Here is a 15,924-nt window from a genome sequence, read left to right on the forward strand (position 1 = left end):
GTTTCTTATGACAGTAGGAAGAAGACTGTGGGAAAAGGGTTGCAGGCTGTTCTCTAACTGCTGGGTTTTGTTTTATCAGTGTATTCCTGCAGTTTTTTCATTCCCCTCCATATGTCTGATTTAGTCAATGATTCTTGTTCTGTTCATCTTTAGATTATTAACTTTTTAGGATAGTCAACATCCTTCTTCCTCTTTTGTAGTGTATAATCTATGAGCTATTGCTTAGACCGCTGAAAAGTACCATAGAACTATTGTCTGATGAGTTATCCATACTGCATTACATAATGTATTAAATAATATATAATGTATTAAATGCAATCTCCTGTAGAAAATAGGAAAGCAAAATTTATGTTTTCTTTAGAGGAGAATATAGAATTTTATTTCAAGATTTCTTATGCCCTTTAAGGGCTGGAAAAAAAGAGAAAGAAGTATTTATCTAATATTTTAATTAGGTACTTTTATGCATACACAGTCTTGGTCATTATAACACAATATTATAACTCAGTAGGTTAGCAAAATATTTTTTTTTCTTACCTCTTAGTAGCCACTTTTTTTTTTTTAAATGTTCTGGTATGTGTCTCTGCGAAGTGTCAAAATCTCAGCTTGCTACAGACATCCTGATGGTGGTTACTACAGCTTCAGACACGTCAAATGTGGAGAGAAAAAGAAGGAGAAAATAGTTTGAAAATGTCAGCCCAGTCACAGGCATAGAACTACTGGAAGACTTTGTAAGGACGCAAGCTTTTTAAACCTTCACCCTGCAATATGAAAGCTATGACAGTACCTTAGGAAAAACTACTTTTACTTTGGGTTATCCATATGTACACATTATAGTGTGGAAGAACATTTCTTTTTCAGGGTTGACATTATTAGGTTCAAAAAGATTCCATCTCAAGGAACATTACTGAGGACACATCTAACAGATTCTGCTTTAGTAATACTTTGTAGAGTCTTGGAACAAAGAAAAAGTACAGTGATGTGAGTGCTAATTTCTACTAATAAAATGAATTTTTTATGCATGTAAGTAATTGCATGGAGTAAGATCACTCTCAGGTGCTTAAATCAGCTCTTTGTGATTGTGACAGGGAGCCACTAAAAGCAGGTAGGTCAGCGAGGAGGACAGTGAGGTGGCTTCCATTCGTTTTAGTTAGATCTATTCCAACATCATGGTGCATCTTTTGGGGGACTCCATGCTGAGAGTAGCTAGAAGACACTGAACCACAGGCTCTGCCATAGCCATTTTGTCCCACTTATCCCTTACTTTTGCAGGCCAAGCAAATGTTGCTTTAATTAGCATCATCTCTTATGGTTTTCTATAGATCTAATGATGATGAGCAGATATATGTCCTGTTTATAAAGTAGAGAACACACTAGCCTTAAAAATACGAGGTTTTCCTTGTAGTGTACTTCTCTGTTTTCCACTATGATCACAAGACTTCATCTAAATGACAAATTACAGATAGGGTATTTAAGCTTACGCTATATATTTTTTTTGTTTTTTTTTTCTTGTCCTTTTTCTGCTTCAACTTCAGTGTCCTATCAAAACAGTACTCTTTCCTACTAACTCTAAGTATTATGCACAATATCAAGATAATTTGCTTGATAAACGTGTACATGATTCCCTAAATGTATCATAAGAGTGACCAGCTTTGAAAACATACATTACTGCTAAGCAGCAAAGTCTTCTGAGCATTTTTTGCCTCAGATTACAAACAACTCCTTGAATTAAATTACAGCCAAACTCCAGCTGTCAGACAGAAGTAAAATGTGAGGGAGAAGGTCACCGCTCTAGAGAAAATCTTTTATGTGGTGCTCAGACAGACTCAATAAGGGAAGAATTAATTGTGACAAAATAATGTAGCCTTTGTAGGTACATCATCAGTGAATGATCCCCATGCTGAAGTCTACACCTGCTAGAATTATAAAATCCAAATGGGGATTCTGCATCATATTTCCTAATTGAAACAGGTATGGAAGGGAGAGATACCAAAATTTGTCCTTTTTAACATCTAAGGAGCAAACTATGAGCTTTCATAATGATATTACTCTTTTGGAATTCTGGGATGAAATGTGTGAACATAACTTTGATAATATTATGAAAGCATGCAGAAAATTGTGCAATTTGAAGACAGTAAAATGTAACATTTTAAGTAAACCTGGCAGTAATAAAGTAATGGAATTTTCTTCACAAACATTAACAATTAACATATTGAGAGAACAGCTGAGTCCAAACAGTTTATCTGCTTTCAAACACATTTTCTTTCTACCATAGAAAAATATTTTCTTTAATATTCTCGACTTTATTTAATTTCACTGGCATTTTTTCAAACTTTGTAGAATACTGCCTTCAGGTGATACAGGAAGACCTTATTCTGAGACTTTTTCAGGCTACTATTTAGTTTTTCCAAAACACTGTGAATCAGGTTAACTCTTGGTTGAATCAATCAGTTCTTGCTTTTCATTGAAGGAATAAAAATTCCTTCAATATTGAATATGATTTCTAATCAAAGCAACCTGTGAAACACGAAAAAAAAATATCATAACTTTTATGAGCTGAGGCATTTAATTAAAACCTGCTTAGCTACTCAGAACAATCCATAAAATTTATCTTTTTAAACAGAGCATAGAAGGACGTAGTGAAATTTCTAACTACGAAAAGTGCTTAGAGGAGTCAGTTTTCCTTCTGTTTCTTCCCTTTATCCTTATTTAATAAAGATTCTAAGCATTTTAAATATGATACGGAAATGAATAATAGAATTATACAATACTCTGAGTTGGACGGGACCCACAGGGATCATGGAGTTCAACTCCTAAGTCCACCAGGAACACCTGAAATTCAAACCCTCTGTCTAAAATGTCATCTGACTGCTTCCTGATTTCCAGCAGTTTGGGTCTCTGACCACTGCCCTGGGGAGCCTGTTCCATGCCCACCACCCTCTGGTGAATAGCACTTTCATTACAAAAATGACAGGGTTAGCAAGATGTTCAAAAGCAAGAGAAAGCTTCCTTTATAAAGCTTTGAGTTGTTCCTATCAGTGTACATTAATTGTGCTTGAAAAACACTTAGAAAATTCAGATCCTAGTATTAAGCATGGATATGCCTGATTTCTGCATTTTAAAGAGCTTCAGAAAGGTATCCTGCCTGCCATTCTAATCAGCTAAACTGAGGAACTGACATTTCTGTTTGATGAGGAGCTATAAAATCATAGAATCACTCAGGTTGGAAAAAACATTCAAGATCATCAAGTCCAACCATGACCTAACCATGCTACCCTAACTCTAACAGCCCTCCACTAAATCATATCCCTGAGCACCACATCCAAACAGTATTTACGTCTATCTATCTATATATATTTGTATGTATATATATATATGTGTGTGTAAAAGAAACATTAACGATGGGCACTTTAAAAGATTTCTGTTTCAAAATTTGCAGCATGTTCCATTTCTTGCTGAAGGTTCTTATTCACCTTATTACAAGTCAAGAAAATACTTCATATTCAACCTATGAAAACTTAAAAAACCTTGTAAAAACTTATAAAAGCTATGCTATTGTTTCCTTTTTTCTTTTTCTTCTCCCTAAACATGGTCTTTCTATTCTTTTACTTGAAAGATTTACAGAGGAGGTAGAATTGAATAATTCAATTCATTGGAAGATGCCTACAAAGACTACCTTGTCCAACTATCTGACCACCTCAGTCATAATTAAAAGGCAAAGCATGTTTTGGAGGGCATTGTCCAAATGCCTCTTGAACACTGACTGCATAAGGCATCAATCACCTCTCTTGGAAGCCTGTTGCTGTGTTTGATCACCCTCATGGTAGAAAATGGTTTCTTAATATCTGTTCTGAATCTTCCCTCGTGCAGCTTTGTGCAGTCCTCACCTGTTCTGTCATCGATTTCCAGGAAGAAGTGACTTCTCCACTTCCCCTCCTCAGGGAGTTGCAGAGAGCAACAAAGTCATCTCTAAGCTTCCTTTTTTCAAACTAGACTGCTCAAGTGTCCTCAGCCTTTCCACACAGGACATGCCTTCTGCCCCTTTTACTAGCTGGGCTGTCTCGTCTTCCCAGAGCTTATATGTCTAAATTACACTTCTATGAATGGCAAGATCTAGAACTCTTTTTTTGGAAAAATAAATCCCTTTATGGCTGACAGAAATAGGCAGAATTGAAAACAAATAAAACAAAGTGCCCCAGCAATCCTTCCAAAATGTTATGGGAATTAGTTATTCGGAAATAGTCACCTGCTTATAATCTGTCCATGATCAGATCTCCCTCTATATATGTGTTATATGAATTAAATTAGATTCTTAACTGCATTGAATAGTTATTATCCAAACATTTAGGAAAATCTGGTCCTGAAATCATGTACTGTAATGCAGATTTGGCAGCATGGCATTATTGCCTAATAGACCTAGGCATATACAACAGATGTTGTTATGCGTTGCCCTTGAATTGTAAAATGGTCAAACTCCCTAAGAAAGCTGCAAATGTATCATATCAGATAGAGCAAAATATTCCCCCACAGCTCACTCTAGATGAGAAAACAACAACAACAACAAACAGATTCAAAATGAAACTTGCATTTTATTTCTTCATTTTAGGATTTTAATGTTTTGCACTTTCTAGAAACTCTAATTTCATATACCTTGATATTGATTTGAAAAGTGTACATAAATATATATTTGAATTTTTTAGTTTTACACTGTTCTACTATATATTTAATATTAAGTGCACCAAGCCATCACATAAATCTTTCACATATATTTGCTTTAGAAATTGACTTTAGATTCCCTCTTTGTTTCATTGCCTAGACCATTGTTTACTAGCTAGGGAAATTAATAATGGTGATCATAATTTTAATCTTCCTACTAATTTCTTTGATATAAAATTATGGCAATGAAAATAGATAATAAATAAGATATTTTCATTCACTTTAGGTGTTGTTGTGGTTGTTTTTAACTTAGATTGTCATGTTTTGAAACTGTCATTCACTCTCCCATGAGAGCTACGGTATTTCATATAATTCTGTGAGTTCATCCACACTTCAGATGGCAATAAATAAAACTATGTATATCTTAATGATCAGTAATATCTATGATTCAGTGCAGCAAGTCACATTAAGAATTATCTTACTAAGAAATAGCAATTGCACTGTATAGAAATTGAGCAGTTATTCCACACCAAATTAACTTCTTGGTTTGACTCAGCATCAGGCACAGTGGAAAAGCAGAATGTAACACATATTTGATTCCAACACATGGACGCAAACTTCAAAACAGTAATAAATTTACGGAGGCTTTCATTACTTTTTTACATTCCTTAATTGATTTCCTAGTGTGTTTGTAGAGAGCACACTGAAATATTTCAGAAGCAATTCTCTCACAAATTTTCTATAGCGGATACCTACAAATCTACAATATAATTTAAATAGACCTCTAGAGATTAAGATTTCGGAGGATGAAAGCCTTTAGAGCAAAATGCAAGAAGTCTTAAAACAGCAGCATTCAATAATAAATATTCTTGTATATTTTAGGGATGTTTTAGACATTGTCTGCTTTTAAAGGAGATTTAGTCTTAATTTCCTTACTCTGGATAAAGTGGAGAACTTCTCACTAGGTGGTTTTACTGTCATACAAAGTTTATGGCACATACATTTTGTCTATCTTCTGTATCTAGAAGAGATACCTACATATTAAAAAAATATATTTAATAGACCTCTGGAGATTGAGACTTTAGAGAATAAAAGCAAATTTGCAAATAAAAGCAATTGGCTTCAAAGCAAATTGCAAGAAGCATTAAAACAACAGCATTAAATGAACTCTGGAATACCTGGGAAAAAGTTCTCAGCTTTATTTCCTTATGGTGCCACCACACAGCTTGAATGATGTGAATGATGTTCTAAACATCTTAACAATTTATAAAAGAAAAAATGGGATCCTAAAAAAAATCCCAAAACTATTTTCAGTCCTTAAGTTCTTTCTGATGACAGTTTTTTCCTTATTTTTTTAAATTAATTAAGCTTAATTAGGCTACCATTTGGGGGAATGATATATGTGGTATCAATAAATAATTTTTCAGCAAGCTTTAGCTATCCCTTAAAATAGATAAACATATGGTAGGTACTGATACTTGAATCCACATAGTGCAACAAAACTATAACTATAGTACTTAACCACCTAGATCTGACTGACAATGGCCTCATAACACAACTGATCATGGACATCTCAAGGATATGCACGCCATGAGAAGCATAGAAATATTTTGCTTTTCTCCCACCTGCATAACAGAATCCACCTTTTGACACTGCAAGAATGTTCTTCATTTCATTGCAGGTCACAGGTTTTGGTCACAGCACATATCCGTGGTCCAATCCTCCTGAGTGAAATAGCTATTAAAAAAAATAAAAAATAATAAAAATAAATAAATCAGTAATTGCCACATTCTCTATATAAATCTGAAAAGAATTTCAGTATGCCATGGCACAGCAATCTGTATCAGGACAAAGTAAAAAAGACAATAATAATTTATTCCTTAAAATAGCGCTTTCTTTCCTCAAAAATGTTAGAAGGTAAGGTTGGTTTTCTGTTTTTTTTGTTTGTTTGTTTGTTTGTTTTTAATTGCTGTTGTTTGTTCATTTGTTTAATGACAACAGAAAAGTTTGACAGGGTATCCTTTCATTTAGATTTCTAATCTGGCCAGAGAAAATGTAACAGAGTCTGAAGATAGTTCATTTTAGTTCTGAACCCTGGTTAGTCATCATTATAACACTGCCTTCACTTTTTTCCATGTCTACAATGACAGCACAGCCAGTCTTTGAGTACAAAATCACATAATTTCAGTAAAATTAAATTTTCAAGCACACTGTCTATGCTCAGTACTTGCTTTAGTTTTCATAATTAATCATCGATGTCTAACAGGAAAATTATCAGTTTAATTTATTTTATTTTTTTCTCCACTTTTATTTTTTTTCCCCATTGTTATTTTCACCCACTGAGAACACTTCATCATTTTCATTCTGCTCCATGTACCAGTATAGCTGGTGACTTTCTACAGAGAATTACTTTCTGCAGTTAGGAGAAGAGATAGGTCAGATACACTTCAGTGCAACAACAGCTTAGAAAAAGAGATTGCATAGAGCCAGAAATGCAGCCAGCAGGCTGCTGCAGCTATACTTCTATTCTGACACGTGTGAAACTTCTTCCCAAACTGAAACTTCTGTGACCTAAGACATTTGTTCTCAGCCCCTCTTTTTACCAGTTTAACCATTCTAATTTATATTCTCATACTGAAACTGTGAGGAAAGTGATGTTTAACACTTTAATTTCTATTTGATTCTTTGAAAATGTAAAATCAGCTAGATAAACATCCCCATTCTTTATGGTCTAGGCTTATATCAGCAATCTTGGTTCAGTTGTCAGAACTGTAATCACAAAAAAGTCATCCACAGTGGCAAGAAGAACAGAGAGGAAACCAACCACACATTCTTAAAAGTGTTGGCATAACTTTTTACAGTGATCACAAATAAAAAAGAATCACTTCTAAATACATCGAAATTCCAGGATTCTAATGTTTTAAGCTACATGCAGAAGATCTTTGCACTGCAGAACACAGGTTACTCTACTAGCAGTAGCTCTGCTACTGCAGAAAGCAAGGCTGATTAAAATGCTGCTGTACCCTTTTCCATGACTAGGACACTTTTAAGACTGAGGTGTGTCCCTGCAATCATTGTAATAAGTCAGCGATTAAATTGGACTATCAGAACACGTCAGTTGTAATTACATTTATCAACATTAAAGATCTTTTCATCAATTTGTGTTCACTGTATACATACTCAAACACGTTTTCATTTGCTATTATATAGGTTAAGCTTTGCCTCAATATTTGAAACTATGCATAATCTGTCATCACTATAGATAGATCCCAAAACACTGCAGGCAGCATGCAGTAAGCTTGAAGGATAACATAATTTTAAAGACAACTCTTCAAATTGCCCCAAATAAACACATTCTTATTCGAAGGCTACAATTTTGGTCTTGAATAAAAGCCTTCTGTCTTGCATGTACCATTCATCTTGGACTTCCATGTAACAGAAATCATAAACCAAGTTCATCCAAAGCCTACCCTGTACTATAAAATCTCCTAGAAAGTTGTCAAAGTTTGTAGATCCTAGAAAAAAGGACATATCAGGGCTCCCATTAAATTTTGCAGCAGAGAGCAAACTGAGTGACCCACATACCATCAAAGGGGCAAAGACTGACAAATGCATTCTGCTTCTCAGTATTTTGATAGGGGACAAATAATAAAAACATTCCATATCTTTCTCATTTTCCTTGAGGAAACACATATCTACCCATGGCAACTGAAGGTATTTATATTCCCTTGGGGGGAACAGAAAGAAGAGTTATGCTATTTTATTCTATCCTAGTCTTCAGATTTACATTAATCAACATTTTCTTTGGTGCAGTAGTTGCCATAGTGAAACTGCTACTTAAGTCCCTATGTTACTCCTTTCCCTTTCTTTTTCCTTCCTTTCCTCTCCCTACTATATATATATATATATATAAAACTTTGGAAGTGGAAGGAAAAAATAAAACAACTATCAAAGTTTTGGGTAAATTCTCACAATGCAAGTTGATATACGCTTTAAATTCTGGAACTACTCTTGTCTAATTGTGAAAGACAGAAAATACCACCTGTCACATACACTGCTACTTATGGGTCCTTCTACGTTGTTATTTTACTTTTTTATTTGGTTTGTTTGTTTTGGGGTATTTTTAAAAAATCTTCTTTCCTCAAATAAGCCAAAATGACATTAAAACTGTCACACAGAATACCTGATAGTCTTAAGTTCAAAAGTTAGCAGTAACACAGGCAACAGTCAGACTGGTCACAAAAGAATATATTTCATTTCATTTAACTTAATATGACTTTAACTAGTATGGTGACTTGAGGTACTTTAGATAACTTGCCTCCTGTATAGCCATACTCATTTCATCTCCCAAAATGAGAATTACTACATTTTTTTTCTGACTCTGTATTCATTTTTAAACTATTTAGAATGAGATTTACACATCTATCAGAAGATTAATATCTAATACATTGATAAAGCATTTAAAATGTATTCTGTCCTCTCTGGCTTGCTCCTACGTGGACCAGCGTAAAGCAGATGAGAAAGTTAGAAGACTTTACATGATGCATGAGTGCTCAGCTCTGCAGGCTTACAGTCCTAGGTTATGATTCGTTTATTATCATTATTCAGAATGTCATTACTGATTTATCTACCTACTGCCATATGCCTGAAAAAAATTCAGATAATTATGAAACCTATGTTCAAATCTTACATGCATCTCCGTGTACATGAGTCAGAAGTCCTTTTGTCCTGGATTTAAGGCAATATGTGTATAACAGGATTTGAAAACTGAGTTTAAACTATCATATTCACATGTGAATGGTGATGGAGAATGGAGATGTGAATGGTGTGATTTTCTTTATAATGACACTTTTTAATGATATTGTTATTTTTATTGACTTAACATAATTGTAGTATCTTGCTAGATTGAAAATAAATTGGGCAAGTATATCTAAAAATAAATTACAGAATTGAAATGAAATTGAGTTTCACAACTGTTTTATACAGAGTATTTTGAAGAAAGAATTAAATGACTGAGGACTACATACAGAATATAGAAATGAGAAATACATTAACGTAAAGAAGACACCTGAAATTAGGCCGAGTATTGTCTCAGAAAGATTAGTTCACATAATGCTGCAGAGAATTATATAAATAAAAATCTTAATTTATACTCAGAATTTCTACAACAAATGTTACTATGCCTTGTAGATGACCAAATATTATGAGACAGGTGGTAAAAACTGGGACATTAAAGAGATTTTTTGACCATCCTGCCCATAGCCTATTGTCCAAAGGAACTGAAATGCTCCACAAATACCTAAGTTAAAGGTGAATGGAGCTAGTCTGAACCGATGCTAAAAATGTTTTGAATCAATGTAGCAAACTTTGTGTGGAAGCAGATACTGAATGTTCATAAACCTTGTTCTTCCAGACAAATAGTGGTGCCAATAACCTTCAACTGGAGGAGCAAAACCAAAGAGTCTGTAACTTGTTAACAGGTTTCACTGATGCAAGTTGTTCTATGGTGTATCAACGCTGTATGAGACTACAAGAAATTTCCTGTTTAAATAAATCAAGTAAAAAAGTAATAGTTTAAAATTTTGATCAAGAAACTTTGAAAAACAGCTTATCCAGTATTTTTCTATACTGTTCAAATGGGAAAGTTCCCATTTTAAAGCAACTAAGAATCCCACCTTTACTTCATTCACAGATTTCCTTTTGAAATAGGGAAGAACAATCTAAAAGATTTTTCATGGACAAATAAATTTGGGATAATTTTCAAACTTCATGATTTTAATTAGAAATTTGTTAAAAGTTAGTATGCTATCTTACAGTAAAAGAGGAATTACAACAATCATTTTATCTGCACAGAAAACATTTTATATTACCTGTTCCCAGTTTGGTCATTTTTTTTTTTAATTGTATTTCTTTGTTAATCTCATCCTTTATAAATCTTCAGCATCTCTCCTATTCTGTTTGCATTTGACTTTAAACTCATTTTTCTTTTAGTTATGTTTTCCCCATGGCTTAGTCATGAAATTTTGACACTGAAATTCATTTCAATCATTTTAAATGTATGCTGTTCCAGGTACTGAAGCAGCATGGAAAGAAATATAACATTTTAATTAACATCAGGAATAACTATTAAACTCAGCAAACTACTTGTAACATGCAATAAAAAAATTCCAAGCAGCAGACTGGAGGAAAATGTTACTTCATCCCTTAAATTGTCATTTCAACCAGAAAACCTTACTCACTGATGGAAGGATCTAATGCTACAATGTGGGTGATACAGGTAGCATTAAGTGTGATGATTTTACAGCTAAAAGACATATTTTTAAATAAATCAGCTTTGAAATATGTATTATTCTTTCTTTTTGCTTATTTTCTCTTTCTCCTATGCTATGTTTTCCAGTACATCCCTTCATTTCAAACTGCAAGGAGAACAGAGCATTCTTTTTAACAGCAGGTAACATACACTGGAAAAGCAAATATATATTGAGTGGTGGCATAAGACAAAGGAAAAAAATCAACATTCTAATGCACCAGTACTTGTCATCACATTACATAATTCTATTATTTCTGGAGAAAAAAAAAAAAGGATTAAATCTTTAGTGGAAGGACTTGTTCACAGTATCTTTCTGGTGATGTTGAGAGTACAAGGAGTACAGCCTCTAAGAATGCATGGCTTTGTAGTTGAAGTCCACATAAGAAAGTAGGTGGGTAAAGTCAAGCAGAAATACTAAGTTGAACAGCTTTTTGAAAGATTCATATAATTATTTTATGTGTGTGTGTGTGCTCATATGTAATATATATACACACATACATATTATAAAAGTTTGGCTGCAACAGAAACTGAGTACAGGTTATTTCATAGTAATAGCACTACTGTGAAATCTATTGAAGCCTGCTCCCCTATTCTTTGGGGCTGAATTTCATTCTTTATTATTCAACGTGCATACTGCCTTCAAGGAGAAAGCACATAAATAATTTTTTCAGTATTTAGTGCATATTTTATATTGTAGTTGAGAAGCATTTGTGCAGCAAATGAGTAATATTTGTAGCATTTTCTGCTGGATTAAAATGTATGGGTAAAGTTTCTTTTTCACTATAATATATACTTTCAAATTAAGAACTCATTTTGTTTGGCTGGATGTGTATCCATTGAAATTACTTCAGCTGAAGACAAGTAGTTTTGATTAAAATCTATCTCCATTTTCAGACAATTATATTTGGCTATAGGAGCTTTGATTTCTGACAAATATTATTTGCATCAGGGACTTCAGCTGCACAATGTGTGAACTGCTAGATGCTGTGGCAAATATTATCAATGTTATTATTTAGAATCATAGAATTGCTCTGGTTGGAAAAGACATTCAAGATCAAGTCAACTGCAACCTAACCATACTACCCTAACTCTAACAACCCTCTGCTAAATTATGTCCCTCAGCACCACATCCAAATGGTTTTTAAGCACATTCAGGGATGGTGACTCAACCACCTCCCAGGGGAGCCTATTCCAGTGCGTAACCATTTGAAAGCTCCCTGAATAGTTCTGCAGTTCAACATCAATAATAATAAAGAAAAACTACTTCAACTGTATACTACTGTAAGAGTAATCCAAGACATACTATTTTTAAGCTTTTTCTAAAGTCCCTGTAGGCTGCATCCAACTCAACACATAGATAAATTAACAGCTTCAGGAAATAATCATTTCTGTGGTATCACAATTCCTAAGTGTCTCCACTCTTATCTTTTTCTAAAATTTCCCCAGAGGCAATACCTGTTAAAGTGATGTCTGAAAAAATTTTCTAGATACTATAGAAATTGTCACTAGTATGAAATACTCATTTTCAATCTTCGCTGACAGGTATCTTTAGGCTTAAATCTTCCCCAGCCATTGAAGACATTTACAATGACGTTTGGTTGATTAACAGCTCTGGTGCAGCATATTACCCACGGTTCTAAGCTAACAATTAACTATATATTTTAATAAATAAATTATCTTTGGAGTCTTGTATATATTTTAACGTGTGTGTATGCAGCAAACCAAAGGGTTGTATAAGCATCTGTTTTAAGTGGATTTATTTATTTATTTATTACTGACGGATGGATGAGGGTATTTGTTGACACACACACACACACTTGGCAATTTCTGTTTAGAAAAGTGGATGCTTCGACATATAGTATTAAATGAACACATACAGTTTTAAGTATTCACAGAGAAGATTTACAGCAAGACAAAAATATTTCATCTGAAGCCAGATCACCACTTCAAATATTTTTTTATTAGTCGAGATGAAACATTCTTTGGTCAATGAAGTATAGAGTATATTTGCAGTTGAAATGTGGGTTCCCTAAAATGAAAGTAATTTCACATTTGCAAAGCATTAAGCAGACTTAATGCAGGTGAGAATAACTTATACCCCTGCATCTTCCTCCCTCAACACAACCAACTACAAACTAAACCAAAAAGCAAAGAAATAGAAGCCTATCATAAAATAAGCATTCAGTAAAACAAAAGTGAAGTGATACGTATGCCATGAAAGAACCCATGTACTGGTAGTTAAAGCATGATATGTTTAAGCCTGAGGATACAGTGAAGTGCATATGTGTTATTCTTTGAATAAAAACTAATAGTTTTGCCATAGAATCATAGCTGCAAACTTTTTAGGAGCAGATAAGATTACATCAGTTTTAATGTGCCATTCAAGGTGTATCGTGGCTTTTAGCTGATCTTGTCTTTGGATGAAGAAGTTCTCTTTACTGACTTTACTAATTAAGAATAATAATTTTTGGTTTACTTCTTGTTTGCTGTTGTATTGTTTTTTTCCCCTTTCATAAAGGACCATCCTACTTTTGCTTGACTACTTAATAATCGATGTTTTGCATTCTAGCACGTATTCAGGAATGAGTGATGATGAGGAAAATGGTCTTGACACAAAGAAAGCTACTCTAACTTTAAAAATCCTATGCATAAAAACTTATATGTGGTTGTGCTACAGAGTTTCTAAGCTATCTCTAACAAATTGGTGGAACCTATTGTAATTACCTGATGAACATGTAACTAACTCAATCTTACAGCATAGAGTTGGTCATTATATTTAACCTGCAATTAATCTTCACTTCTTTCTTCCATGTCCCAAGACAAGCTCTGTTAAAATCAGAAGGTGCTTTCGTGGAACTTTATTCTCCTTACGTCCAGCAGCTTGAACACACTTATCTGACCTCCTGTGAGAGTAAGATGTATTGTGACTTCTAAGAGGTAACTGTCTCTTCACTCTCTTCAGACATTCACTTGCCTATTTCCATATATTCTAGTTGTAGAAGTACTTTTCACTTAATGATCCTCTCTAAACAAATTTTAAGCAAAGGTCTAATAAAGCAAGCAAAGGTATTAGCTGAGTAGAATGTTATTACTGTGTTTATTCTTGTATGAGACTGGTAAGGAATGTATTGTCCCAGATCAACACAAGACAAAACATTTTGTAGACAGTTGTACATTTGAAAGCATTTGTTCAGAGTTGTTTGCTTTCAGATGGGAAGGCCCAGGAGCGTTTTCTGTCTGAAGACTTGGCCTGGGAGCAAATGCTTCCAGCCTGATACAGGGGATTATACCGTTGTATCCTATGAAGGCAAAATAGAAACTAGCATCTCCCTGCTTCCTCTTCTTTCTGCTGATTTAAATTTCCATGGCCTGGAAGACAGGAACAAAAGAGTTCCTGCTGAGATTTCTGAATCCAGAAGCTGTTGCTCCAAAAGAGCAGGCTTGACCACTCTGGACTATAAAAGTAAGAATATGTACGTTTGTTGTATCACCGCAACCCTGGACAATCCACAACTACCAAAGATCAGCACCCTCTAACATCGCTGGATTGAGGAGTGGTCAACTGCTGTGCTTTGCTGGTTTTGGATAACTGCCTGTCTGTCTCCCTTGCTCCATTTTCTATTTTTTCTCTTCTTTTACTCTTTCAGTCTTTGTAGTAGCCGTTGCCCAATATTGTATTACCTCTAACACTTATTAATCGCTATTAGCAAATAAGCCAATTTTACCTCCAAGTATTAGCTGCTGTTAAGAAAGCTCTCCATAAATGGATGTGTATTATTCCTCTGAGTCTTGGTTGACTACATCATTGTAGCGAGCCCTACTGACTAGGGGAGGCATGACTCAGGAGATAGAAAAGCATCCACCTCTACTGAAACCCACTGAGTGGGACAACACAATGCTATTTATGCTTTCTGATGCCGCTATAATTGGCTGTATAGACACCATCTCAAATGCATGAATTCAAAAAAACGGAGAAAGTCTGGGAACATGGAAGATAACTTTTAGTTGTGAAGAATGTTTTCTACTTTCTGCACGTTATTTTTTTCTGTACATTTTTTTATGTAACAAAACACAATATTCCAGGAGAGAACTCTTAGATATATATATATTTGTTTATGTAGAGAGAGAAAACAGAGTGTTCTGTGCAGAACTTGACAAACAAAAGTTGTGGTAGGAAAATAATATGCAAAATTAAATATTTTTTTTTCTCTTCATGAGGGCATTCACTTTCATTAATTTTATTTTTGTGGTGTTGTTAGCCATAGAAAGAAAAAAGACTACTACTGTCTGCTAACCAGGATCACCTGGAAGCACATTTTTAATGCTTGTTACAAACAATATTAGAGAAGATGGAAAATCTCTGTTTTGCATTGACATCAACATACAATTCAAATCTCATATACGCAGTCCTAAAAAGCAGGAAACTGTAATTCTTCAGCATACTTTCACTATCAAAAATACAGTTAAATATGGCAGCATATTTAACAGCTATTATTGTTTCTGCTTAGGTGAAAATGGATTACGTTTATACAGTAGAGAATTTTCCAAATCACTGTCTATGATTGTTCTTCAAAATAGAATTAAGAAAAAAACATAGTAGCAGCATGACTTCATGATAGACTTGCATGTAATTTGCTGTACATGTTTGAGCTTCATTTTCTCCCCTGATTTCAAGACCAACTTACTAGTTTTATTATTGTTATAATAAAAATCTTCCAAGTATCATGAAATAGCCTAATATTGTGCAGAAGTGTGAACTGTTGTCCTATTTTAATGGTAACAATTTTAATGTTCCCTGAATTTTAAATTTTGTCTAATTGCAGGGAACAAAAACCCAGGCAGGCAAGCTAAAAACCAGTGTACTATGCTGAATCAGTTAGAGAGGTGAAAATATATTTCCTGAAAACCTCATTGTGTGAACCCTATTCACAGGAAGAATATAACTTTTTTTTTTTTTTTTT

The 15,924-nt window shown here is 34.1% G+C and overlaps 1 long non-coding RNA gene across 1 annotated transcript in view; it reads right to left on the reverse strand.

Annotated features, from left to right (window-relative positions):
• Positions 1-548: 548 nt before the first annotated feature.
• Positions 549-15,924, reverse strand: part of LOC109367496 — a 22,836-nt gene continuing 7,460 nt past the window's right edge. The window contains exons 2-3 of the long non-coding RNA XR_004159730.1: positions 6,279-6,390; positions 549-636 (exon numbers count right to left, since the gene is read on the reverse strand). This is a non-coding gene — a long non-coding RNA (uncharacterized LOC109367496). The remainder of the gene's footprint in view (positions 637-6,278; positions 6,391-15,924) is intronic.

Source organism: Meleagris gallopavo, chromosome 4 (genome assembly GCF_000146605.3).
Source record: "Meleagris gallopavo isolate NT-WF06-2002-E0010 breed Aviagen turkey brand Nicholas breeding stock chromosome 4, Turkey_5.1, whole genome shotgun sequence".
In the NCBI taxonomy this organism is placed as follows: Eukaryota; Metazoa; Chordata; class Aves; order Galliformes; family Phasianidae; genus Meleagris; species Meleagris gallopavo.